We start from the raw sequence: 27009 nt of genomic DNA, 5'->3' as shown, positions 1-27009 counted from the left end.
GAGATGCTTCTGTTTCATTCCTGTCTTAGAAAAGATCCAATATCTACCAGCTAGTCCCAAGGCTCTTGCTTTGAATGAGTTTGGAGCTGTCTATACCTCTGGCAAGTTAATCACATCTCCAGAGCACTGCAGGACAAGATCTTGAGAATATTTTCCTTTTTGAAGCAGTCTTTCTATTACCAGGACTGCGAGTAGAGAAATAATGAAAAGGTGACATTAGCAAAGAATACTCATTCTTACTAGATGGTTTGACCAGCTCCACCAAGACAAGACAGGGAGAGAGAAATTTCAAGGAAAAAAAAAAAAAATCATGTTAGGATGCGAGTCTCCTCTCTTCCTCTCCTCACTTTGCCCCTACCAAATTTCTGCACAGAAATAAAATTCTACCCCTGTTAATTTTAGAAATATTGAAAAGCTTCCACGACAGAGACTCGTCATTATTTCTTAAATGTGGAAGGGTCCATGTATTTTAAGTGGCAACAAAGCCCAGAAGCCATAGTTATGTCCTTGGTGATCCATGAAAGAGTCAGGGATCACAGAGCAGAGAAAAAAAAATTATAGAAAAGAGAATCCTATAACAGATTTCAATTTTGCAGAGTGAATTGTCAAAAAAAAAATACACTGCTCCCAGCTGCAGTTACTTGGCTGGTACAGATAGACAAGTGTATAGCATAGATTGCTATCTTCTCACCTTGTCCCCTGTCATCTCTTTGCTTTCTCTTCCCCCTAAAGCAGAGGGATGGATTTGATGACTACTAATTTCTATGATTCTACCACAGTATCTTGCAACTTTCTAGCTAAAGTGCTTATTGGTGTGAAATTTCCCAGAAATGTACCACACAGGAAGTGGAAGTACCAGGGTGAGATGAAAGTGTATTGCACAGAAATGTATTCCTCAGCTTATCAAAGTACCAAATAAAGGCTAAAATGTGTGAAGGACTGAAGGTACCAAGCAGCAGTAGTACTATCTGTGGTGATGGTTGTGCCCAGAATTACCTTTGCCATTGTTAGATTTGGAAAGCTCCTGGAGAAGTCTCCTGTGGTTCTCAGAGCACATTATTTGACTTTCCTTATCTCCTAGGATCTGTTGGGAAGATCTGAGGCGTGTGTGTGAGGAAACACGATTTTTTTCTGCTTCTTGCAAACAGTCAAACAGGGTAATGCTGTTCTTGCTTCCTCGAGTGGGCAGGAAAAGGTCTTGTCCTCAAACATTTTCACAAGCTCTTTAGTAGTAAGAGAATCAAATGCAAATTCGTTCATACTGGCTATTGCACAATATTTTCTTACTCCTTTATGATGCTCTGAAAACAATGTCAGTAGAAGGTACACAAGTTAATACAAATCATATGCCCTTCAGGCTTATCAATGTGTACTTGGATCTGTATCATTAAAGCTTCACATTCTTTGTAGTTTCCATGATAGTGAATAACGTGTATTTGAATTAGGGACTGATATACGTGTTGTTCACATAACTTTTGACACAGTTGGATCAGTATAATATTATACCTGCTGCAGCGATAAAAGTGTCAATAAATGAATGTGCTCTTCTGAAACTGCCTATACAACAGCAATTTTCTTATGTCTTTTAATATATTTTTCACTGTGTTAGATCACTCCCCTCCCCAAAAATTCTTATGCACATTTTTGTAGATTTGTTTCCCAAGAGAATTTACTCAGTTTCTGTGGAACAAACTGGCTGTGAAGGCTAAATCTGGTCACAACCCAGAGGACCCTATTGCAGCCCAAGCCTATTTAGGAAGGGAACAGCAATTTGTTTTCAATTACTTCACTCACCCTTACTGCGATGTTTCCAGTAAATGCAGGCGTTGTTCTTCTCGTATGAGCTCAGCACATCATTCCTAATGTGGTCCTGACTGAAATTTTACATTACTTATTGAAATAAGTATTTTTCTTTAAATGTTCTTTATCTCTCATGTGATTATGCTGAATCACTGTAAAATGAAAAAAATCTGATGAGCTATCCATATAAATACTGAACGACATTAGATCATCACAACTGGTGCTGTTAAAGCAAATGTAAATACCTAATTATTAGCCAGCAGATCCAAACCGCTGCCAAATAGTTTTTGGTCACTATGTTTACACAGTGACAGATTCTCATGTTAGTCATATCCTTCTGAACAAATGTTTTGGATGGACTTTTAGATCAGTGTCCACAAGGAAATAGGAGGCAGCCAAACTCTGTTGAATGTCTGCCATTGACAAAGGTTAAGCAGTTACAGTCACTCTCCGCCTAAGTATTCTAAGGAAACATTAAGGAGTGAAAAACAGAAGGCAAGGATGTTCTGTACTCTCAGCAACAATGCAGCGAGGGGGACAGAAGCAGCTCCAAAATAGCCGGTTACTGGGCCAGATCTTGTTCCCATTAACGTCAACAGTAAAACTCCCTTTTGGTCTAAAGGGACTCGGATGGGGCAACTGGTCCTTCAACTGACTAAGGAAAAAATAGCAAGGTCTTGACTCTTCTCTTTTTGCTTCCACTTCTTGCTCATGAGGATTCCCTTTGGGACTGAGTAAAACTGAGTCAGAATGTAAGCATGTGCCTTAACTGGCCTGTTAGGAAGGCTAATACATGTTGCATCCACTTAATTTCCCTGAAAAACTATACCCATTTCCCCCCATTTCTTTTTTATCCATTTGTAATATTTAAGTCTATTCTGTCCCAATTAGTTCACTTACAAAACCAGCTGGATTACAGCAATGAAGAAATTTGGTTTGGGTGAAAACAATAATAGAGCCAGGATAAAATTTAAACCTAGGGGAATTTTGCTATTGCAGTCCTCTCATCACCCAAGCATAAGGCCATATATTTTGGGATGCTTTTATGGTCACTGTCCTAACCTTTAAACGTTACCCCCACACACAAACCTTATACAAGGGTTAAGGCAGATGGATGTACATAATTAACTGACCCAGTGGCTAGGCCCTGGCATCTCTATAGCATGTCGAATGTACCTGCAGGTACCCCAAGGAAGGGACAGCCATGGACAACTGCTTGCAGGCACACAGGAGATAGGGGATATGTCCCTCCTCACCCCAGCCAAATACAAGTTATTCTGCGTTTTGATCTCCTTCTCACCCTGCAGCTAAGTAGAAGAGACAGAAGGACACCGAACAGGTACTTCACCATTCCTTGTCTTTCAGCATTGAAGATCCAAGGGCAATACATTTTGGGGTTTTCTTAGTTTTTCAGGTTAAAAATAAATCTGAAAGGAAACAATACTTCTGTAGATATTAAGAACATAAACACAGAGTAGGGGAAACATACATACCTAAAATTTAGACCCTCACCTGCCTTTACCCTTTAGTGTTCCACTTTTGTTATCCTTTAATAAACAAGGGATGAAGAGTTGTGCATAAACTGAAAATATAAATCTTACTCCTAAAGTCAGACAGTGACCGCAGAATGAAAAGTTCCTTTCCCAAACCTCTGATTTTCAGTCCTTAAAGAAAGTGTCACTGAGAATACAAAGATATTGAGCAGGTCCAAAAATGATTTTACATTACTTTAGCCTTTTGGGGGTTGTAAAGATCATTTGGTTTCTATCGATTAGGATAGGTTCCAGCTCCCACTGTAGTCAATGGCAAGACCTGTGAACATCAGTGGAAGACCGATCGGACTTTTACTCCGTATGCAGCAAAGTCCATGGTGGCAGGCAGTGTACCTCTGATGTACCTACTGTACCCTGGAAGAAGCGAGGGCAGGAACCACCCGGGAAGCTCAGCTGGCATCACGGGACCAGACATCTCCTGCTCTTTCATTTCATTCTGGTCTATCAGTGGTGGCACCTTCTTTAGGAAAGACATGATGGGATGAAGTGAGTTAACAAACCTTTCATGTCCAGGACACATATTGACCCAGACATCAATTAGTTCTCATTCCATGAATGTTCATATAAAGAACTGGCTGATGACAAACTGTGTGGGGCCCTCTGAGCCAGAAGCTTCTTGCGATCAGGCAGACCTCTGAAAAATCAACCTCTTGCCCCATGAGCTTGGAGTCCACCTTTCCCCATTTTTGCCATGATTCTCCTCTAGCGAGAAGCAGCTACATGTGATTCTTCTGCTTCTCAGAGCATAAAATTTAGCTCATCCAAATGGGAGTGGAAAGTTTTTCCTGTCCCTAGCCTTTAGCCTTTACACAGAAGTTTTAAGGTTTTCAGTGGCATACTAAGACATTTCCCTGAAGGCAGAAACAAAGCCAGGCAGGAATCTGGGCCACAAACTTATATCAGGAAACCTTCCCTCACCAAGACTGACATGTGGCACCCAAGACTTTTGCTCATATCCTGGTATAACTGGCCATGTTATTCCTCTGCTTTACTACATTTCTAAGTCCACTTGAACCAGCAACAACATTTGTGAACAGTAGGTTGCACTGATGGGAGGCAAATTTGGCACATTTTGTCCAGAGTGTTATCCACAGTAAAGGAGGTATTAACTATGCATTTAGACCAACAGACACCTATTTGCAGACCTTGTTGCTGGTCTCATTCTGACATGAGGATCCATACCTGTTCAGATATGTTGAGATAACCACTAAAACTTTTCTTACTCAGTTGAGGACCACTAACAACTCATAGCTAGCACAGATAGGGCTAGTTTTCACTGTAAACAGTTGAGTTACAGGAACTGGTATCTCAGCCATACAAACTATTCTGAAAATGAAATTCAGGATAGTCTTCTCCTGGCACAAAATCTGAGGTGGATTAAATATATATTTTAAAAAACAATACATTTGGCAGGTTGTTGGTTTAAACAATTTTAGAACAAAGGAACAAAGAACTGGAAGTCTTCCAGATGAAGAGATTATTTGATGATTGTCTATATAAATCTAACATTTCTTCATCTTTTATAAGTAGAATTTTGCAGGTCATTACTCCCTTAATGTAGTATAGCTATCGGTTGTAGGGATTTTGTGTGTGTGTGTGCGCGCGCACGCGCGTCTGTGTGTGTAAAAAAAAAAAGCATTAAAATGGTAGAGATATAGAGAAAATTGACTGCTGCATAGTCACCACTTTTCATAAAGATTTTTACTACACCCTTGGTATTATGGATCTATAATATGCAAATGTGTAACATCATTAATATGCATTTGCTGCATACACCCTCCTTAACAGAGTATGTTATGGGAATACAAATTAAAAACAATACACTCGACTCAGCTAAATTTTAATGGTCCATTGTATGAGTGATCCCTGATTGGGAGGTACCTTAGCCTTTTGTCTTCAATACTTCCCTTCCTTCCCCATATCCATTCTCTTCATTTGTTCTTGATTCCACTGACAGCTCCATAGCCGAATTATTTAAATCTCAGCATAAACATTAAAGTAATATGCAGGTTCCTCCTTGTTACCTTCAATGGAGGTAGCTGGCACAAGAAGAGAAAAGAGAGGCCTAGAAATAAGTTCAGCCAAGAGTCTCCATGGTCATGGTAGAATAAGCTGTGCAGCCCAATCTGCTGGGTAAATGTGTCTTGACGTTACTTTGGCTTGTATTTGCTGCTGGTGGGAGTTTAGGGATTACCTAGCCGAGGTGAGTAATCCGAGCACATCCCCTGGCACTCTTCTCCCCTCACCTTCCCTTCCTGTCTGCTTCTCCAAGAAGAGCCTTCTGAAACCTTCCCTTCATCCAACAAAACCTCAGTGCAGCAGCTCTGCAGAGACAAGGTCACTTCATCTGGCAAACCAGACCAAGAGCTGTCTCTGGGAATCTAAGGATATTGACTCATGTGTACCAGCAGCTTAAACTTTGACAGTGGATGCAATTACTGTTCCCAAGTTTTCCCTTCTGATTCTCTAGCAGAATTGGCACTTGTGCAACAGGAACAGACCTAACCATGAAGGATTTTTAAACCACCACAAATTACAGCCCAGCATTTTAAAGTCAGCTGGTGTTGATTCAGGCCTGTCCCAAGCTGAGCCTTAAAGTGAAGCCTTTCAGGACACAGTTCACGAGCAACTCAGACAGGGACGCTGCTAGCATTAGGGAAAGCAGATGCCACCCGAAATGAAACTACCCATCCTCAGTAGTCAGTGCATGCAGTTAAAACTAATAATGAGCTTGCTGTTCTCATCAGTGCTCTTTGCCTGCAGGCTGTAAACTTTGTATATCAGATGCACTTCCAACCACACTGTGGGGACAGTGTCATCTGACAGCGGGTGTGACAAGATTGGTAGGGAAGGTAATTCTTTCCACTGCCCCAGTTAAATCTAACGAAGAATTGGATTAAAGTCCTTAGTGGTCACTAAGTGTTTAACATACTGCCAGTTCATCCTCAAGTATGTAAGGCAAACCTTATATAAACTGAAAAGTTAAAAACACACATGCACCTCTATAGCTTCCTTAGAATTAATTATTTAGTGATGGACACCAAAGTTATTTTCCTTTACTTGGCAATGACTGTCCCAGAGCTTAATCCTTCCAAAATGCAATGGGGAGAAAAATAACACAGCAAGATGCACTCTGCTGTGCTAATTGGGCTTCCCAATATGGCATGAAGACATTTGTCACTCAGCCTGCTTATTCAGTGCTGCATATTCAAGCTGTTTCAGCAGGTCTAGCTACTCTTATGGGAAATTAAGCCGCAATCAGATTCTGCAGTCATCCAGGTCTAGACTGTGATATTGATCACAGAACAGACAAACTGAAGGAACAAGGTTGAAATGGCCTCTTTGTATATAAGCACGGTTACTTGACAAAAAATGACCTTTTGCAGATGCTAATCCGCTGTGTGAGGCATAATGTGGTTGATCCCGAAAGCTGTGGAAGAGCTGGAAAGCCCTCACACAGGAAAGATTCTGTTTAATTACCTCTTTCTCACATCACCCTTTCCCAGTCAACCTTGACCATGAATCTGAGTTACACTGAACTTTGGAGTAATGATCAGGATCTCTTCTGGATTTACAATCATTAATTACAATGTCTTTCATGGAAAGTTTGTCACAGATGTGAATGAAAGAAAAAGAATGCTGACGTGCTGCAGAGATTGCAGAATCTTAGGTACAGTTTCTTCATTCCCAAATTCTTTGAGAAATCTCAGATCCTGCCTACAACAAGAATCTCAAAGTTGAAAACCCCAGGAGGCCAATACAAGTTCCCACCACGTGCGAGATTTTCAACTGAAGCCCTCATCAGTTTTGATTCCTTTATCAATACTTGATAACTACTGAACATAAGTTGTTGAAGTTCTTCATGCTTTGAACTAATTTTATCACAACTATAACTGAGATGTTGACTAGTGAAGTAAGAATGGGATGACATAATGGAAACAAACATTTTCTTCTCCCAGTTTCAACTAGCTGATGATTAGACATGAAATGTAATATTGATAATGTTCTAAGTGTCCCAGTCCAGAGACGAGTGGAAGAGGGTACGTATTGTGAACCGATCTCTATTTGCATAAAAATAATGCTGGCTAGGATGGGTAAAAGGCTATATATAAAAATAAAGATCTTGAACATAGAGGTATAAAACACAGATTTAAACTCCAGAGGGCAAGTGTTAACAGAGATAGACATGGCAGTTGTGAACTAGGATACTATTAGCTCACAACCATAAGTTCCTAACAAAAAATGTAAAATCGGTTAACAAGTATTTTATTCTTAACTAATATTCAGAGTGCGCATTACACAGGCAACTCAGAGCAAACTGACACATCCAGTGAATTGACACAGTCAGTAAACCTGAGCTGTAAAAAGAATATGGTAAGCACTACTATAAATGAAAAGGAAAGGACTCTTACTGAGCATAATCATAGCTGTGTCTTTTAAGAAACCTCAGAAAACATAACTGTCCGAATAACATGTGATACTATCTTAGAAACTTGCCTGAGATCACTAACATCCTTCACATAGTGTTTTCATTTGTGAAAAGGATGACCAAAATTCACATACCTGCTGAAATAAAACAACCACATATAAAATAAGCACCCTTTGAAATTGTTTTCTTTTCATTTCTTGTTTCTGGTAAATCCCAGAGAGTTAACAAAATTATTGATTCATTTGAAAGAGCTGGAAAGAGATTTTAAGTGCACTTGCATCCTAGTCTTAGAAATATTTGGTCTATTACTTCCTTCTCTTAAAGAAACATCTGTGAAGAAAACCCTTGGTTAACTCTTGAACAAAGACTGGAAACTGCTCAGAAGTTATTCCCCTTTTCAGATTCCCACCGCGTCTGTCAGCAATGATTACCCTGTTGTCTTCATCGCTGGAACTGCTAAAGGAGAGTCCCACGATGGCAGACTTTCTTTACAGAAACCTCACTTTGGTGGGCTACAGCAAGGGTTGCTGACAGAGACCTTTAATGTTTGGGTGACTTTCTAGCTTACAACAAAAAGACTTGGTGCCATAGTCCTTCCTAGGACAATACTGGTGCCAAAGATTTTTCCCCCAAAGCCAGCAGTTAGTAACTGCTCTACCAGAGCCTGTTAGGAGAAATGGCTTGCACGTCTGAGAACCATCAGCATCCATCCTGTGCCTGAACAAAAGTTTAAAAGTTCATATGTGCATCACCACACTTCTCAGATTAAAAAAAGCAAAATGAGCAGTATTGAATAGAAAACCTAAGAGACCAAGAAATTCACTGCAATAACCACCAGAATGTCAGTGTAACCCGTACATTTTACAGCAAAATAGACTTTTATCAGGGAGATATTTCCCTTAGATAGCTAAAAAAAACCAAGTCTGAGCTGAAGGAGAGTGGCTTACAGCAAATAATTGAAAATCCCCCATGCTCCAGTCTAGAGCAAATTCACCTTATTGCTGCAAAATAAAATAAACTCAAACCAGCAGTTGGTAAGATAGTCCTGATTAATCATTCAGTCTGCCACCCATAAGAGGAAGATGGCAGGTCGCAGTGCCCCTGGCTAAAGGCAAAAATAACTTCTTCAGTGAGATTTTTGTGTCTCCATGTAGACTTTCTGTTTAAAAGATGATGAAAGATCATGTGAGAAACTGTGCACAGGGAGGCTCAGTCTGGTCCAGCTGAATTGGCTTTGAAGCACTGGTCTCTGAACCACTTGCTACAATTAGCACGTCCCTTTCCTCATTAATATTGGACCCAGCTGGTTCAGGCCCTGTGTGGATGGTTCATCTGGCACCCTGATGAGATCAGTGGAGGAACATAAATGCAACAGAAGCCACTGCCATCAAAATAAGCTGTTTCTTCAGCATAAGAAAATAACTAATTTACATTAAAAAAAATCATACTTCAGTTTCTCCTTCTATGACCATTAATATCAGCCAGGGAATTTCTCAACATTTAGAAAAAAAGCCAGTGGGTATGGCACAGTACTAGTGAGGATCAAAAAAAGGACAAGAGGAAAACTAGTTCAACCTCAAATGCAGATTTTAATTATTTTTTTTTTCAGCTGGGGTGTTCTTGATTTTATTTCTGTTAAGATGCAAATACACTGAGCCACAGAAACATACACATGCAACAATTTGGAAATTATAGACTCAGTATATATAGATACTTTTATATATATATATATACACACATACTATATAGAGATAGCTTTAAATGCTTTAGAAAAATTTGTTAGATCCCAATGCATCTGAGAGTGTTATCCTACTCATCTGACAAACAGAGGAAAAGAATGATATCATTTGCTACTGTCAGAAAACAAGTCTGTATCAAAGCCTGGGCCAAAACCCAGAAATCTTGACCTCTACTTGTGAGGGATGTTACACTCCACTCCAATGACTCTGGAGGTTATAAAGAGTTTCTTTTCATACTCTAAGCCATACACACACATATCTATAAAAACCATGTTAAATCAGTTATTGGCTTCTTCAGGATGTTTTGACTGCTGTAAACAATTGTTCATTAAAAGGCTTAAAATAGGTTTGTTTCATCAACTTCTTTCTTTTTGAAACAGAGACAAAGAGAACGTCTCTATTCATTAAGTTGACAGCCAGTGCAACTCCCGTGTCTTCAAAACAGCCAAGTTTTCCATTTCTGCAAATTGGTGAAGTGGCGTCCGAGCATGCTCACTCATTTTTCACACAGACCTGTTAAGTAGCGACTGTACTGATGAGTTTATAATACCTGTAATTCCTGTGGATGGTGAAGTCTCTCCTTGACAAGCACTCCTGCACAGAGCTCCTCTGGCAGCAGCTGGAGCCCAGGGAGTGCAGCACCCTGCCAAAATCATGAGAAAGCAAGGACTTCCAAAGCTGTTTAAAACATTTATTATGGGAAGAAAATTGTTATGCCAAGTGAAATCTTATGTCTTGAAAAAGTCCAAATCTTAAGAAGTCCGTGTTCAGCCAACTTGACAGGCTGTGAGGGCATTTGTCCTGGGGCAAACGGTCACACTGTCAGCCCAAGGGAGCCTGGCTCTCCCAAAATTTATCTAGAATACCACAGCAGATGAATCACTCTTCTGGTAAAAGCATCCCTGTGTGTACTATTAAGAAAGAAAATGGGACTTGGAGTGAATTTAGCAGATCTTTAACTGGAGTTGAGTAATGTGGCCAAGCCCCAAACTTCAGCAACACATGCTACTTTGCCCTCCCGCTACTCGTAAACAACATCTTTCCTTGCTGCTTTCCAGCCAGTTCACTTCCCTTTCTAATCCCAGGAAGTCACTGCCCACCCTTAAATGGCGAAAGATACATTTTAATCAAGTGCAGAGCTGAACAGTAGCATAATTTTACTTAAAGCACATACCAAGCCACACTTTAGAGCTATTTGGGGAAGAAACTAACCGCAGCTTGGCAGCCCCCCCTTGCAGAGTTCAGGCTGGGTGGTCATTTGAGCCAGGGACAACACAGTCGATTCAGACAGATGGCCACTAAGTCAGCCCAGCACGTTTGGGGAATTCAATATGCCAATATCCAGGACATCAAAAAGGAGATGCACACCTTCAACTCCCTGCAGCTCTGAGTATCCTAGACCTGCAGGAAGAAAAATTTTTTTTTTTTTCCTCTACAGTAGCTCGTCTGGGGGAAAAAAAACCAGCAAGAAAAATGCAGCTCAGGCTGAACAGACTTTTTTCTGCCAAAATGTATGTGTGTGTGTGTGTGTGTGTGTGTGTTAAGACTGTCAAAGCAAAATATTTTGACATTTAAAAATTCTCCCCCAATTTTTTTGACCCCATATCATTTGGTGAAATTAATGTATATTCACAAGAATCTTAAGAACTCCATTATTCTGTGTGCCGTGGTTCTTGGTATGTTCATTGCTGCCTGATCAGGAAGCGCTGGAACATACCACTCCTACACCCCTCAACAGCCATTTCAGAAGATGGAGAAGAGGGAAATTGGGCTTTGATCCCTTTAAGGCACAGTGAGACACCCAGGATATTTGGTGAAGAGGGTAATGATCACCACAGGCCTGCTGAAGACCTCTAATTCAAAGAAAGATGGGCTTCCATCCTCGCAGAAGGCAAGGGGTAGAAAAGGGGCAGGAAGAAACAACTGTGCGTTAAAGGGGAAGAGCAAAAGTTGAAAAATGCTTTAGCCAGTGGTGAGGGCTAAAGTTTACCATTAATATTATATCTAGCTTTAATGCTGTGCTCCCAAGTAGACTGAGAATTGCAAGCAAACCTTTCACCCTGAGTCAGGAGAACACAAATCAGAAAGCACAGTGGTTCCAACATTTAATCTTATTTCCTTCCTCTTCCTCTTTCTCTTCTTCTTGTGTAAGTGACTGCTATGCTATCCTCTACTGCATCAGTGTCCTCCAGATGATGTCCATCCATAAAGCAGGGGAGGGAGAGGAAACATCTAAAGGATTCAGATGCGCATTACAGCCACTGTCCAACAAAGACACAAGAGAGATGGGCAAAGTCCCCATCATACTTTATCCTTCCATGCATGTCATCTCAAGGTCAGTAACTCCCACTATTTGCTAGCTGCAGCCACTGAAATTAAAATTAGTAGGCTTTGGGTCCCTTTAAATATCACAGAGGGAGGCCCAAACCTCTTTAACCATAAAGATAACATCTGCCTCAAAAATGGAAAGCCATAGAAAAAAAAACCAGACAAACCCAGTTGCCTAAAGCACATAAAACATTGGGCTACTCATTAAATATAAAGGACAGTCATGTAACAGAAAAGCCTGTAACAGAAATTTTAAAAGCCTTTAAAATACAGTATTTTTGATATCTACATTCTCTGTATCTTATAGTTTTACAGATCTGTAAAAAAGTTATCTGTAACATATCTAGAAATGTCTCAGTTTTACCAGAGTCACTTGGAAAGTTAGCAAAAAGAGGTCACGCCTCCAATCAGATTAATATACTAATGTGCCCAGCAGTAGATTATGTTAATTTTGACAGTAATTTTTAATATTTGTAATGCAATACATTACTCGATAGGATTTCTAAGCCTTCTTGGAGCTTATTAGTCTGCCATTATAAACCACATGTCAGCTTTATCAAAGTCAGACATTAATTATTAGTGATGGGCGAACCTCAAAAGGTTCAGAGGTTTGGTCTAGTTTGACTAGACAGGCATAAGACCAGCTGCTTTTGCAGATCATTTTGATGGCAGATTTGGACTCCTGATTCTGCAAATGTTACACACTTATTGAAATGTAAGCATCCAGACGGAGCCTGCTGTGTTCGAGGAGACTACTGAAGTGCATTCAGCTCAGCAAGCGTGGGGCTGCCTGACCCATCAGTGTTAGACTGTAACATCCCAAACTTTCCCCATCACTGAATGCTGCAGTGAATGTAAGAGAGTAGTGCACTGTAATAAAACATCTACAGGGAGTTGGGAATATAACTGTAAAAATGAAAGAGGAGAGGAGAAGAAAGGAGAGGAGAGGAGAAGAGAGGAGAGGAGAGGAGAGGAGATTATGATATGCTGGGGTATTATGAGGATACAGATGAGTCATACAAATATCCCAGGACAGACCTGTAGAGAGTTGTATAAACTAAATGACACATTAGGAGGCATAAACCCATGAGCCTGAAACCAAATCAATATATTTGCAAGTGTTGTGCTTGAGCTGAGGAGCCCGGTCTCTTAACAGGGTTTATTGGCTCAACCAGAGTGACTTACTGCTTGAGCAGAGCATGCCAACATGGCTATATGGCTTTGGGGTTGAAGCTTGTAATAAAGAAGGGTGTGCCAGCATATGTCAGTGAAGACAGGCCTGAGGGGCACATGTGTGAGGGGCTAAGGTTTTGGCCTGGAAGTATGGTTACTTACAAGAAAATAGGAAAGTTCAATTTATTTCTGTACTTCGGTGGGTAAGTAGGGGAGTTTTACTACATGGCAGAGATTCACTGGGAAAACCTATGAGTGAGCATATCAAATAAGCAACAACAGGATTTCACAAGCTAATTCTCTTCCATGTCCTGCAACAATAGTCCTTCTTCAGAACAGAGTTACAGTGCTGTTTCTTTTTACTTTTTTTTAAAAAAAACTTGAAGTTATTGTTCTACTTAAATATCTCCATTACTACTTGTGGGAGCCATAGCTGATGATGGCAAACATGCCAGCTCAGATTTCTTCTTCACTGCTTATGCATGGTCCATCTCTTTCTCCTCTCACCTGCTGAATTTTTAAGCACTGTATGCAGTGCTTGTAGAAGAGAAAGTTTCCCACATACAGCTACCTCTTTACTGATTTTGAGATAATCTTCTATAGGAGGGGTAATTTAAAAACCACAGCCAAAACCCACTGAATCCTTGTCCTTCTGTGACTCATTTTCAGTGCTGCCATTGCACCAGAGGGAAATGTGGGCACTTGCTATTGCATGTCAGCTGTGGTTTGGGGAAAGAAGGACCAAGTCCACTTTCATTTTGAAAAGAAACAGGAACATTCCTCCAGGGGATGGTTTCAGGCTATGAATCCTACAGGAAAGGAGGTGTCCATGTCATTACAATTTCCTATGGCAAGTCCCTTTCTCAGTGCAGCAACTTTTGAGAAAATTCCTGAGGTTCTTCTAACTTTCCTCATCCCTTGCATGGGGAACTTTAAGTCAAGGACACTTAGGTGTTTTTCATAGTGAAAACCAACCACCAGAAAAACAGCAACTGTGACATTGAGCGTAAAACTCCACAACAGTTCTGTGCCTAAGTAAGCTTTTTGGACTTGGTTGGTAAATTGGTTGCAAAGCAGAAGTCTGAACCTAGTTCTCCCAAATCCCAGGCTAACACTATAGCTGCTGCACCATCTGCAGGAGTAGGCAAAGATCAGCAGCAGATCTTCCCACATCTGCTCATTGTAGAGTGCCCACAGCTTCCCCATAAGTGTGTGGAGACGGCCAGTGGTGGAGAAAGCAAGGGTTTAGATGAACCTGAAGTTCACATCGGCCCAGCTATACCTGTGACCTCAAGCAAGCACAGGGGCAGATGTTTTAAACAACTGTATCAAAAGCCAAGTCAGATGCTAGTGTCATTATAGTAGTAACAGCAGCAGAAAGCACAAGGGTATATGACATTATAACCATAATGAAGGCAGCAGTCAATGGCAGAGCAGATGTGATTGTAATCATATCAGAAACAGAGACAGCCAGTGCAGAGGCAGATGGGGCTCTAATTGAAGCAAAGGCAGCTAGCTGCAAGATGGAAGATGCTGCTACAAAGCTGGCAAGGCAGATGCCACTGTAACTGGAGCAGATCTGCAGCAGGACCTGCAGCAGCAGCAGATGCTGTAGCTATCTCAGAGCAACTGGGCATGCACTCTGCTGTTGGGTGGCTGGCAGCTGTAGGTGCTCTTTGCTTTTGAATTCCTAGCTATCACCACTTGCTGAATGGGGCAAGTGTTTTTACCATTACACAATAATCTCCTCAAAACACTTATTGCAAAATAATATCTCATTTGTTCACTAAACCACTTGACTCTCAGGTTTTCAGGCCAGAGGTCACCTCCATGGCTGTCTGTCCTGGCTTCCGACATGCCAGCTACTGCAATTCACCCAGCCATCGCCTGGGCAAGCCCATAGTTCTCTGTTTACCTATCAAGGGAGATCAATAGAGGCCTCTTTTCTGGAACTCCTTTACACAACAAGATTTTGGAAGGAAAGCCTGTCTGACATCAGCATGTCCTTGTAAAGGGCCTAGGTCAGCTCTGAGTCACATCAATATTAATGCCAGTTTATGCTACTCCACTCGAAACACTTCCTAACACAGCTTATGTCCTCTATTGGCAATTTTGTTGTTTGCAAGCACTGTGTGGTTGCAGAGTTATATGGATTGTCGCAAACGGTGATTGAATGCCCCAGGGTGATGGTAGTTGTTGTGGTCACAGTTTTCACTGCTGGTGCTCACAGGGTTACAGTACCTGGAAGCCAAACTCCAGTTCAAATGGGGCAGATAACTATAACAGCAAACGCCAACAGGACTGAGGCACTCAAGGCCTTCTTTGCATCAGCCTTCACTGGCCTCTCTGCTTAGTGAGGGGCTTCAAGGAGAAGAGCTGCCTGCACAGGATGAGGATCAAGTCAAGGGTTACTCCTGAGAACTTGACCCATACTTGGCCTATGGGATCAGATGGGCCACATCCAAAGTAGTAAGAAAACTGGCTGATTTCCTTGCAAGGCCTCCTCCTTCTATCTTCTTTGAAAAACCACGGAGGTCAGGGGCGCTGGGGTTGAGAGATAAATATTACATCCATTTTCAAAAAAAGGCCAGACCGCTTGCCCTGTGAGGTGAGGCTGAGAGACCAGGGTGGGTTCTGCCTGGAGCAGAGGACTTGATATAGCAGTCTGCCAGTACCTGCAAGGAGGTTATCCGCAAGACAGAGACAGCGTCTTCACAGTGGTGCCTGGTGGGGGGAATGAGAGACAATGGGCCCAAATCAAAACAACAGAGGTTCACACTGGTCATAAGGAAAACCTTCTTTGCTCTGATGACACTAAAGCAGTGGAACAGGTTGCCGAGACGGGTTGTGTGGTCTCTGTGCATTAAGGTTTTCAAGATCCAACTGAATAAAGCCCTGAGCAATCTGGTCTGATATCATAGCTGTTCCTGCTCAAAGCAGGAGGTAGGATTAGAGACTTCCTGAGGTCCTTTACAACCTGAATTTTTCTTTCCTTCTGTGATTTTAAATCCCAGATATGTTTTGCCCTTCTTACTGCAAACAAAGTTTGGAGATGAGGTGTGGTTTCAAGGCAGTCAATTAAGTTTGCAGATTTAAGGAGCAACTGTACTGGGTGGAGAGTTCGCAGTCAGTATGGTGGGGGGTGTTGGACAACAAAGGCTTGAGGGTGAGAGAAATACCACACAAAGAGGCAATGAGAGCACTGGAAAGTGAGGTGCGAGGGACAAATAGCTCCTGGAGATGGTGAAGGCAAACCAGACCTCAGTGAGGTCCCTCAGGAAGGGATGTACAATAAAAGAGTTTCTATGAAAAATCCTACCTCCACCACTGACGCTGTTCTGTAACTGAGAGCTACTTTAGACCCCAGCCACCTCTGTGAATGTATACTCCTCTCAGCTGAAGGGAAGGTGACTATAACACTCACTCAAACCATCTCCATATATTGGATTGCTCCAAGGACTTCACCCACTGAACATCTCTGTCCCCAGCCTGGGTCCTCACTCAGCCTTGTGACAGTCCTCTGTTGTATCCAGACAAAGATCATTTCATCAGACAAGTAGTAGAAATTATGCAAGCCTTTCCCAAACACAGCACCACGTTCTGATAGTTTGGGACATATTAAGCAAAAAAAAAAAAAAAAGACAGTATTCAAAGCACAAAATTTTATCATAAGGTAGTTTGTGTTGTTCAACATTGTTGCTCGGAAGCCATGCATTCATATGAGCATCTGGGCTTGCTCCCCGAAACCGGAATTTTTGTGTAGAAGACACGGTTGAACACTGAAATCCAAAGATTAGTGAAACTGGAAGGTAAACAGAAAAATAATGCTCTCCATGAGCTTTGAGATCTTGATGAAGGAAGAGTGAATACTATAATCATGGCCAGTTACGAAGACATGCTTGCACATTTAGGGCTTGCTCATTTAGGAAAGAGAGTCTCAGGTCTGTTTGAAAAAAGGTGACGTTTTCATTCACTATCCATTAGAACTATCTGAACATTTCTTTAAGTTATTTGTAAGTCATTATAGACAAGCATCTCCAAACTGTGTGTGCAGATGATGAAGACTGGATCTTAGCTCTTGAGAAACAACTTGAGTCCTCTTAGTTACACCATAATAATTGATATGACAAGCTCCAAATTTCTTTCTTTCCCTCTTTTTTTCCTTCATTTCTAACTGTAATTTCTATTCAAATGAAATCTTAAATATTCTGCCCTGACCTTTGCTGGAAGGAATTTAATTACCTGCAGAGTTTACATAAATTATATGGCCTGTTTGTCTAAGATTAATCCTACACAGAGATCAATAGAGCCATGGAACATCAGGATAAAATGGCTTCTTGTAAATGCCACCAAAGGTCACAAAAATCTTTCTGAAAAGAGGGGGCAATAGACATGGTGTGACACATTCCTGTTGTCAGTCCAGTGCATGTCACTGCCGCTGCCTCTGCAGCCACTCGGGGATGATTTATCAGCTGTTAGAGGACATTTGGTACAAATGCACTATAAGAACCAGCTGAGTAAAATTAATTGAATGCAGTGATGACTACAATTCATCAATCTCAAAAAGTGGCTCAAAAAGGGTGAGAAGGATGATACATTGACCACAGCGCAGATAAACTGCTTTTCATATCAGTCTTTGGGAACAATCTCTTGCTGCCACAAATGCCAGTTTCCACACCGAAAAGACAGCCCTTACTCTTTGTTTATGAGGTGGAGAGGACATGCAGAGTATGCCTAGCCAGGAGACTCATTACAAATGACATGCTTGTAGCTTGGTAGAGCTGCTTTCTGTGTGCCCTAGGTACATGTTTACCAGCAAATTTGAGTTCATTCTCATATTAGCTTGATAGAATTAATGCAGTGAAAGCGCAGCACAGTCAACTCTTCCAGGCTCATCAAGGCTAAATGGAGTGCCAAGAAATGTTTTTCCTGTGTTAAAAAGAAAGTGGGTTGAGAGAATGATGAAGAGAGAAACAGCCAGTATCCCACCTGTTAGAGCTGCGATCTGAAAAACATCCAAAGACTTTGCTACACCTGATTCAAACCATAGACTCCAATATCAGTTTTCCACTGAGAAAACCTCTGATTTTGACAATGAATGGCCATATTCAGACCCTCACCACATCTAAGCACCAGGTGCAAATCTTTTTGCTAATATTGCTGATGTGAGGGTAGATTTCACAAGTGTTCACCGTCTAGCAGCTCCCAACGTGACAGATTTTGAAAGAGACCAGTACTCAGTGTGTACAGCTCTTATGACTTCTAGCCAATTAGCTCTGTGTCAAAATAGGAACTGAACTTTTATGAGAATCAGATCCTCACTGCGGTGATTAGCACTTTTTTTTTTTAAATCTGCCCCAGGTGGGCAGAACAATTTTAATATGACTTTGAGAGCCATGGGTTGCATTTCCTGACTCTGAAAGAGGGAAAAAAAGCAGACAAAGTGGTACCCTAGTTTGTAGAAATGTGATGGAGGTCTCTGGTGAGAACCATATTTTGGGTCATGGTGTGAATGTCTTTCTCAGCTCTACTTGGGATAAACTTCGATTGGGAAGTGGGGCTTACCAGTTTTATCTCCAGGGTATGAATTGTTTGGGCTGTAATAAACGTAGATTATAAAAGAACTGGGAAGGTTCATTTTATTGCATTTCTGCATGATATAGCACAACAGCACTTGACCAAGGACTTCTGTTACACAAAGCGGTACAGCACGCAGTTTTGTACATAGGAAGCTGACTTGAAGCTATACAATCTGGAGCTTCATTCAGAGTATAGTTGGATTCAAGCCCTTGGTTTGATCCACTGTGGAGGGGAAGCTCAGAAGCTGAATTTGAAGTGGGATAAAACTTGGATGTTTAAATGGCCCCAAAAGCCCAGCAGTGTTTTGATGCGGAATTATGCTCTGAACAGCATTAGCAATATTAACAATCTTTTAATTACTGCACAAGCCTCTTTCGGCAAGCCTGGAGTCAGAACACCATGCTGAGGGAGCATTCAAACAGAAACGATACACTCAGGGTAATAAAACGCCCATTGTTTCTATGTCCTATAATAAAGCCTAGAAACCACAGATGAGATCAGGACCATATTTTTGCAGGGCACTGCACATACAAGCAGGATGAGACAGGCCTTTCTCAGCTCACAGACCAGGGGAGATGGAGGGAGAAGAGGGAGGATGAGGAAAAGGGACTTCTCTCCGTTGCCCACTTTGGTGATAGCTGCAGGAGCAGAGCCCACCTCTGCCTTCTCACTCACAGCCCTGCAGAGTGGGCAGTACTACCTGTGAGCACCAGCTGCACCTCAGATGGATTTTTTAGGTTCCTGCTATAACATGAGGCCTTTGTGGGCAGCCCTCTTTTCTGACTTGGAGCCTAGGGGTGTCAGAAGAGGTCTGCTCGCTCACATGAGTGGATACGCGCACTTGATGTGTGGTTTTGCATTGAACCAAACAATATGGGGCTGCACCTGCTACCTGGTACAGGGACAGTTAGAAATTGTCTACTAAGTGTCTGTCAGGAAACAGGAGACACTGGTTTCTGGTGTAAAAATTGCAGTTCAAATAATTAACTAATGACAGCATCCTTGAGTTTTTCAGCCAATTCCCATTTGGTGTTATGTTGACAGCGTGGGTTAAGCTGAGTGTGAAAACATCCGTGTACCTTCTGTGCTGCTCCCAAACTCTTACTGGCATCACCAACCCTGAGGCAGGCTGCTAACACTTGGGCTTCACAACAGATCTGTGTAGATGTCTGCCTTTTTTTGTTATCTATTGAGAAACGGCAATTGTATTAATACCAGCCCATTTTGGCACAGCCCGAGGCACAGGTTCCCAGCAGCCTGGCGATGAAGTGCCCTTTGGCGAGTGGGCTTGTGTTAGTCCACTCACTGGCCAGGGCACATCAGGCATGTTTGAACCTTCAGTCTCATCTCTGAAGGCCACGTGGCCACCTTTGAAATGTTCCTTTCCACTGAATCTCGAGAGAGTCTTTGGCTGGTTTTGTGCTCTTAGGGGATGGAGGTATGGGACAAGACATCTTGTCTTTGCTGTAAAAGCAGAGCATAATAGCTGTGCAGTTAGGCATTATCAAATTTATATTTCTATTTAATCTGTTTCAGTAACCCAGCTCTGAGTTTCTGTGTATCTTGTTGTTTGGTTGCGTTGGGTTGGGTTTTGGGTTTTGTTTGATTGGTTGGGTTTTTTTTTTTGTTTTGTTACTTAAGGCAAACTGTAACAGACAACACTGGGGAGCAAACTGTGTTATCAATGGATTGTGGTAGTAGTGATACAGGAGTTTAATTCAGGAGGATAAATCTACAACCCTTTTATTCCCTCAGGGACCATGTTATATGCTTGCTAATGTGAAAGACCCAGAAATGGTCCATAGAACCATGTTAAACATAGTTTCCAGTATAATTTAAAATTAAAAATTTGTTTCTGCAGTTACATGATGATCTATAAGAGAGAGGTAAGAGGGGCATATTGGTTCATTTCTCTTATGGGTCAGAACACCACCACCAGAGATCATAAAGCAGTTTACAGGTTGTGATATTCGTGCTCCAAAGGAAGGAACATGAAAAGAAAATTGAAATAATGATGCAAACTGAGTTACAGCAGTTTTTTATCTGTGTATGTTACATGAGTGGAAATGGGGGGGGGGGGGGGGGGAGGAATAAAGCTCAGCTTGGCCCCTTTAGGCATTTCTAAATATTCTTGTTTAATATATAATAATTAAAAATCCAAAATCCTTGAAAAAGTATTACAGACATTAACATTCTTGGCATAGTAAAAATTAAAACCAGTAGGTTTTTAACATAAAGCTTATTTTACCACATCTAACCTTAGCTGTGACTACAAATTCTCATCATTCCTTCACCAATAATTTCAAATATTAGCCCGAGGCAAAACCTTTTAGGCATTCTCCTTCTATTAATGATCCCAGGTTATGTGAGGTTTAGTACCTAAGTGTTTTTATGTGCCTTTCCTTGAGGTGAAATTCTTAGCTATGAAGGGGCTGTGGCACTTCACCCCTTCTTTCCAATGCCCTTCATGCCATCCCAACTGGTAACCAAGCACAGCAAATGTTTATGCACAGAGCTGAAACAAATCAGCACTGATGCCACCACTGAGAACTGAGTGACCTTTGGCAGAGGAACCCTGCTTCCAAGGTCCAGCAGGCAATGAGGATTAATTTTATGGTCTGGACAGAGTCCTGAATTCCAAGCATAGAAATTGGATGTTTGTAATAAGCTATTTACTGTTGCAGTTCTATTATTTTTATTCGTCCTCAAGGACTCACAAACAATGTTACACATTTTGGTCACCATCTCCTAACTCATCGTGTATTCACTGTCTCGGTAAATAGATGTTGCTTTTTGAGCAGCATCCTCCATATCTCTCTTTCAAAGCTAGGAGCCATTGGGCTACGAATTGTAAAGGCTGAGAGTAAAAGAAGAGACACAATTTTCTCAGCTCCCACGTGGAGTGGCTATACCTGTGTCACCAGAGGAAAAGGAAAAGTTGGGAACTACAGGAACAACCACAGCATTTTTAGTGACACACACATATTTTCAGAATGTCCAAAACACGAAAGTCCTATCGGAATTTAGAGGACAAAATATCCTGATGAAATCTTTTCATGCTGTTACAAAGCCATTTGTCACCACTCTCCGGTACCTGAATACCACAGATATGCTATTCAGCACATTTTATGTTAGCATGCAGTTTTCATCCAATGTACAAGGCCCAGGCAAATCTCTATGGGAAACTCATTCTAGATATGTAAGGTATGCTGGTGTATGAGGTATAAGTCATTTTTCCTGCATGCCCAGCCTAAGGGCTGCAGAATAAGGATCTGCAGAGGCACAAGCTATTCAGTAGTCATGGCTGCAGTTGATGTTATAAACCTTAACTCTGCCAGGCACCATTTTCCTATCATTCAGTTTTTCTTCCTCCATGAATCTGTAGAATATTGTAGATGCTCAGTACAGGCAGTACAGATTTATCAGGCGTGAAACTGGGAAGCTTCATATACCAGGAATGCCTTGGCTCTACTGCATTTCAAACAGCAAATTTGGTCTATATTCTGCTCTTTGAAACACTTTTCATGAACCAGTCTCACAAAGTGACTGATAGATATGTCTTATTGCAATAATGTTATCTAAAGATTAAAGCAAAAATGGACAAGGACTACAGCAAACACCTGCAGAGAAATCACAGATTAAATTATAAAGTGAATTCAAAAGATAATTTTTTTCACACTTTCCAATAAAATGACTGGGGACACTAATCAAGAACTGGGAGGGGGAGAGGGGTTATTATGTACTTCAATCCAAACTTGTGTCATCATTACACTGATGGTATCAGTATAATATCTTCTCCAAAAATTATAAGGGTGAAAGGAAAGAAACCTGATGGAAAGAGGCAAGACCCTCAGTCAGTAGTGTTTGAGGGGAGCAGACATATAATCCCATAGTCAATTATTAACCGAGGTCAATATTTATGGCACAGGGAACCATTTTAAGTGTACATTATTTATGCAGAGACTTGTAATGAGTACTTCATGCTTAAATAGAGAATGTATATACTGGGACAATTTTAATAAGAAAGCTGCCTGTCATAGGAAACAGGATATATCTCCTCGGAAATGGTCTATGTGTCTGTCTGTATTTCACTCTTGCTCTGTCTGAATCAGTCAATATTTTCCACCATTACAATTCAAGATCAGAAATGTCCTTCAATGGGAAGTTGGCAAGAATGGAATGAGATGTTTTAGACTTTGGTTTTGAAGCTCCTATTTATGCAAACTGAATCCAGACTGTGGATTTTTCTTGGAAAATGGTAATGTAACCTAAATTATGTGAGGAACTCCAGCTATCCGTTCCACATATCCAAATAGAGAGAGGCCACTGCTGGGAGCATTTTCATTCGTCTACTTGATATAGTCTCTGAATCACACTTCCATTTGCCTTGTGAATCCTTCCTCCTCTCGGAGTACGTATCAAGGATAAGAATGTGATAAAGACTCTTGAACCAGGAAATGACAGCTTTGCTGTGACAACTGCTGAAGAAACAAGTGGCTGGGTTATACAACTGTAACATATGAGCCTTTGCCTTTGGGATTTGGCTTGTATTCCACACATTCATACAGCATCAGTCATTCACTGAGAGCCTGCTCTTTATGCCATTGCTCTCACACATACAGAAGAGTATCACAGTATGCTGAGTCAGGTTTTAAAGGAATTTAGGCACACAAAGATGCTGAATGGTTTCTAATAGAATTTCCAAATATGCCTAAGCTCTGAAAAGCACCTCTGAAAGTCCCATAAGGCAGCTATGTGCACCTTAAACTCCTTGAAAAATCTTATAATTTAAAGTAAGTATATTTCTTACACTCTTGCCTGAGATTTTCAACAGGGGCTGGAGAGCTCTAAGTGTTCTGGACTCTTCAGTTGTGTTCCTTTGAAAATCCCAGCCTAAGACCTTATGCAGTGCCAACAACATCAAAGAGAGCAAGCTCAGCAAAGTGATACAGAAGTTGGTACTAACAAGCACTCTAAATCAATCCAAAACATGTCTCATGCTGGGTGACGTCTGCTATTGATCAAAGGGACAGGACAAGTCAAGTCAAGGAAACATGATTGGGAAAATAATAAAAGAGCACCAATGAATGTTTCAAGGTTTTTCTTAGTTTGAATGGCTACACTAAAGTACACTGCTGGCCAAGAGGTGACCATCTGTGGGATATCCCCTAGACAAAGAGGAAACAGTGTACATTAGAGGAACAGTAAACATTAATTCCCCTCCTCACAACCCTCTGTTCAATCTACAGTTTATTTATGCTTTTCTTAACGTTAAGACTATACCCAACTAATTCCCTTCTGACAGACGATACATTGCTTAAATAACACAGTAGATGGGCACTTTTTAAGAACGTGGCAAAGCAGTTGGTCCCTCTGTGTAAAAGCTATGCAAGTTACTGTCAGCTCACAGACCTGCTGATGGAGTTAGATAGGATTATAGCCTGAAAAGGTAGAGTAGTTGGGGGACCTGCTTCCTGGATAGGTCTCTTCTCAGAAAGAACCACCTACAGGGACATTCATCTTACCCAGAAGAAGGTTTTCCCTAGGGTGACTGAAGATAGCCTCTGTCCCAAAGGAAGGTAGACTATTGTTGTTGCTTGCTGGATAGAGTTGCGTTGTTTCTTCTTTTTCTGTTAGAATTAAAAATCTGGTTGAGAAACTTCTTACTGGCATGATTTCTGGAGGCCACCCACACATCCCTGTAACTTAAATCTCTGTTACTTAACATAGAGGTAACGTGTCCCCCGGGAAGAGGAGGAGGGGATTATGTTGCAGAGTTACAAACATCTGCAGGGAAGGAAGTACACGAAGCATGTATGTTTTACAGAAGGAGCTCAGGAGAACAGTAGAGAAAAGAGCGTTGTTGCCTGGAAGGAACTATGTTCATGCTCCAGGAGCAGATAAGGAAGGGGATGTGAGGTCATGACTCAGAAAGGTGAGGTGAACTAAGGCTGAACATCACCTGATATGAACTAGCAAAGGAAGGGAGGGGACCCTGTGATGGTATGGCTGTTTCCTTACAAAGTGACCTGGCTGTAGGCTGTCCTGCAGATACGACCCCTCGTAAATGGGCTTTGGGCTGAAGAACACTATCGTGCAGCAAAAAACTGCACAGGGAGACACCGTGAGTTAGGACAAACCAGCAGCCCCCCTGCCTTACTTCAGTGTCTTCTCCTTGGAAGGAGCTTGTAGCAGAACAGATCAGTTTGCACTCTTACCTTTTTATTTTTTGTAACATAAAATAGTTAATGAATTAAAAAATAGCAACCTTAAAGCTGTTGCAAGCTACTCCATTGCAGCTGTAAGGAAAACTACACTGGTCCAGCTGGGCTGCTGCAGAATAACTCAAGACAGCTGGAGACATGGTTAAAGAAGCATAGTCCTCCACAGCTGGGACTCGTAATGAAAAAGTATCGCATGACGATCTGAGAGAATTGCTACTACAGAGGAGAGAAACCCAGGAGACAAGGGAAAGATAGTCTTTGGGAGGTGCAAAATTCTCACAGTTAGCCAGAGAAAGTAGTTGTGTGTGCAGGAGAGCTAGCACAGCCTGGCTTCCTATGGATTTGTGCCTGTGGTGAGATTCGTGGTTGTCTGATCTGAAACAGATGCCAAGCGAAGCTTTTATCAAAGCCAGGGAATTAAAAATATCTCTCTCCCAGAAAGATTCTCTTCTGAGTCTTTACCCCAGTGAAAGTATTAATAGTCTCCGTCTCTCTTCTACCTGCCTGCCTGAGACTTTCAGGAATTTGCTACTGCTTTGTGTGACTGAAATGAAAAAAGCCAGTGGGCTAAAAATGCATCAGATGGAGGAAGACTACACACACAGATAGACAGTGATCCACTTTTTTAGGAAAACAGGCTGAAAATATAGCTGGTGGGGAACATGCCAACCATGCAACATATAACATCTTCAGCCCCTGAAGCATCTTCCTGGTCTGGAAGGTTTTTTTCTTACATAAGGAGTGGGAGAGGAATGACAGAGCTGTGCAATAAGGGCACTGAGGGCTTTAAGCTGGCAAAAACGAACCTGTTATTTTCAGCTACTTTAAAGAGCTCTGGATAAGAGCAATCCTGCAAGCTGCCTGCCTGACCTATGTAACAGGAGTTTCACTGGTTTGCATCAGCCAGTCACTGGCTCTTCTTATGCTAACCAGGCCAGTGTTATTGTATTACATTTAATGGAGCCCCTTATGTCATTCCAGCCTTGCTTCCTTTTTCTGATCCATGTGCTTTCCCTCTCTGCCATCACCTCTCCCTCATCTCAGCTGGAGTATACATACGTGCTCCTCTTCCTCCTGTACCAGACACCACTGCAGTGCAGTGCTTATGATTACAAATCATCTCATTAAAGCCAGACAGCCACTCAGCTGGATGCAAATTACTGACCTCCTCAATTTATGAATGTCAGACTTTTCAGGGTGGGAAGGGAGGGGGGAGCAGGGTGGAAAACGTTCCATTAAATGGTATCCATCAACCCTATCACATTTATAAGCTAATAAAAAGGCTAAAATGAAGTTCATTGGGACTGGCTGGATCTAGTAGTACCAGCTGGTTCTATGAAATATTAATAAAAACAAGGCATGTCTCTGTGTTAGAGTCTGTTAGGTGAAAGGATGATACTGTTATTGATAAGTTACTGCCCTGTCCATTCTTCTGAGTGGCATCTTCAATTTCCCTTCTGGCAGTGTTAATCCTCTTGAACGTGACAAGACAAGGCTAAAACACAGGAGATCCTATTACTGAAGAGTAAAGACCCAGATTTTAGAAGGGATCAGAAAGATAGCCTCGACTTGCAGGTGATACCTACTATTTTGACCCTTTTACATCATCTATGAACTTCGCTGTCTTCCTATGATTGGAACACATAGCTTTGACTTGAACCAGGAGAGGGAGATGTGTCAGGAAAGGTCCTGAACCTGAACCTTGAGTCCTAGGGGAAAAAAACCCAACAAACTGTGTTGAACAGTTCAGACCACAAAAGCAATGCTCAGCAGCACAGCAGAAGAGCTTGTCTCAGGCAGTCTGGATGATGAAGGTTTTCCCGTTGTGGTGGCTGCTCAGTTCAGCAAGTTCTTAGACTTATTTTGAATTAGGAATAAATGCATGCTAAAAAATCTGCTGCTTGCTGGGATATCTAGGCAACCTTGACATTCGTATATCAAGGCGGTTAGCACAGCAGATCCAGACAGATAGGAAACCAACAGAAAAGCTAAACAATAAACAGGCCTGCACTAATCTCAAAGATCTGCAGATGGTCCTTTCAGGCTGCATCAGCACTATACCATTAGAGGGAAGGAAAGTGTACCAAATGACGTCTGTCCTATGGCTGAACAGACCATTTCCATCCGTGTTAATATCAATTAAGCACTTCTCACCAACGCTGAGAAACATTCTCATCTAGCCC

The sequence above is a fragment of the Accipiter gentilis genome, chromosome 2 (genome assembly GCF_929443795.1).
Source record: "Accipiter gentilis chromosome 2, bAccGen1.1, whole genome shotgun sequence".
NCBI classification, from domain to species: Eukaryota; Metazoa; Chordata; class Aves; order Accipitriformes; family Accipitridae; genus Astur; species Astur gentilis.
Note: the sequence above shows the minus strand (reverse complement) of the source record.